The sequence below is a fragment of the Octodon degus genome, unplaced genomic scaffold (genome assembly GCF_000260255.1).
Source record: "Octodon degus isolate 3935 unplaced genomic scaffold, OctDeg1.0 scaffold00107, whole genome shotgun sequence".
NCBI lineage: Eukaryota > Metazoa > Chordata > Mammalia > Rodentia > Octodontidae > Octodon > Octodon degus.
This window is the reverse complement of record NW_004524683.1, coordinates 8140594-8142615: the sequence shown is the minus strand read 5'-3', so window position 1 is coordinate 8142615 and position 2022 is coordinate 8140594. Positions and strand designations below refer to the sequence as shown.

At 42.6% G+C, this 2022-nt stretch overlaps 1 protein-coding gene and 1 pseudogene across 3 annotated transcripts in view; one reads left to right on the top strand and one right to left on the bottom strand.

The window, feature by feature from the left end:
* Mast2 (microtubule associated serine/threonine kinase 2) overlaps window positions 1-2022 on the top strand; it is a 379336-nt gene that overhangs the window by 51428 nt on the left and 325886 nt on the right. The gene's annotated exons all lie outside the window — the stretch shown is intronic.
* LOC105743238 lies at window positions 8-932 on the bottom strand (annotated as a pseudogene). The gene has a single exon (XR_002822764.1). The product of XR_002822764.1 is annotated as an adenylosuccinate synthetase isozyme 2-like (transcript).

Sequence of the window (2022 nt, the reverse complement as noted above, 5' to 3'; positions counted from 1 at the left end):
TTGGAAAGGCACCGATGCCAACCCCAGTGGTGTACGCTTTCACAACTCCGTACACTTCTCCAACGTTTTGAGGGGGCATGCCCAGACCTATGCAGACACCTCCAACAGTACAGTTCGAGGAGGTTACAAAAGGGTAAGTCCCAAAATCAATATCCAATAAAGCTGCATTTGCTCCTTCTACCAAGATTTTCTTTGCTGGTCCATGGAGAGCCTCATACAGGAAGTAAACTCCATCTTTCACCATTGGTTTAATCCTTTCCATATAACCCTTGAGTTTTTGTAATTCACCTTCAATGTCTATTTCCAAAGTAGGGTATATAGATTTGTATTGATTAGCTAGAACTTTGAACCTCTCAGAGAAGCCATCAAAGTCAGAAACAAGATCACACATCCGAAGTCCACTCCGAGCAGCTTTGGAAGAGTAAACTGGGCCAATGCCCCTTTTTGTGGTACCCAAGTTTTTTTCTGCCTGTTCTTGTCTCTGTTGTTCCTGGATACCATCAGCTGCTTGATGAAAATCAAATACAGTGTGAGCTCTGTCAGATATAATGAGCCTTTTTTCCCAGCCTTCTAGACCTTTTCCTTTTTGAACGTTTTTTTCTGCTTCTTCAAACAACCCAGGTAGGTGAATTACCACACCATTTCCAATGAATGCAGTGACATTCGGGTTAATTATTCCACTGGGCAGAAGATGAAAATCATATTCCACAGAATCTACAACAACTGTATGACCAGCATTATTTCCTCCCTGGCAGCGGCACACGATGTCGGCGTCCTGAGCCAGCAGATCCACCACCTTCCCCTTGCCTTCGTCGCCCCATTGCGCGCCCAGCACCACAGTGACCCGGTTCCCTCCCTGCGGCATCCTGGCGCGGCCCGCAGTCGCCGTTGGGCAGGGAAGATACAGCCGGGTTGGTCTTGGCGACCTACATGACTCCAGCGAGGCACGGAGAGCCCAGAGAAGACGAGGTAGCGAAGAGCGAGCGAACTCAAACGCTGCTGCCCCGCGGCTGCTAGTCACATGTGGAGGAAGAAGTAGCCAGAGCTGAAGTTTGCTCCTTGTGTTGTTAACAGATTTTCTTAAACACTAGGAGGTAAAAAAATACATATATTTCTGTTAGTCTTTGAGGATTTGCTTTGTGCTGAGATCTTTTAATACTGAGCTAGATTTGCATCCTGAAAGCCTAATGTCTTCTCCAGTTTTTTTCTGAGAACTTAATGTGCCTGGAACATGTATGTGGCTTTCCACGTTACCTAGACTGTACAGGTATTTTGATTTTCCTGAATTTCTGAAAGAAACTCATCCTTGTCTGTGACCTTAGGTGGTCTGTTTTGTATCTCAATTGTAATTTTTTTGTCTCAGGTAGCTGTAGTTGTTTGGATCACATTTCATTGTTTTTTGAATAATACTTGTTGCTTTTCCAGCTTCAGAAACTTCTGAGTTAAGTGTAATGAGAGGAACATTTTGCATCAGTCCTTGCAGGTGGCTTCCAGACAAGTTAGAACAGACATACAATCAATATGGAATAAGGTCAACTCTGCTTCTTCTAAGACCAGAGATGGGGATCTAACACTGAAGTTGTGGGCCACTATTTTTAAGACTGTTGCTAAGAGAGTTGGTGGGGTAAGGGCAAATAAAAAAATGTCACAGTGCTTCTCTGTTGTTTTGAAGTCAGTCATTAATGAATTAATTGTTGTTGTTATTATATTATTATTGTTATTATTGAGATGAGATCTTGCTGTTTTGACCAGGTTGATCTCATACTTGTTCTCCTTCAGCCTTCTGAGCACCTGGGCTTACAGATGTGTGCCGCTTTACCCAGCTTTTTAAGTCGATTTCTTACAGCATTTTCTTGGTTACTGTGAATTTTTGAGTTTCAGAGTTCTCACAAAATTGGTTCTGATAGTTTCTGCTTGTTTTTGATGTTTCTGTGGGAGGGTTGGAATTTGAGATTATATACCAGTTTGCTTATGTTACCTCTTGTGTATTTCCTTGATGATGACTAGTGTTTTTTTTTTTTT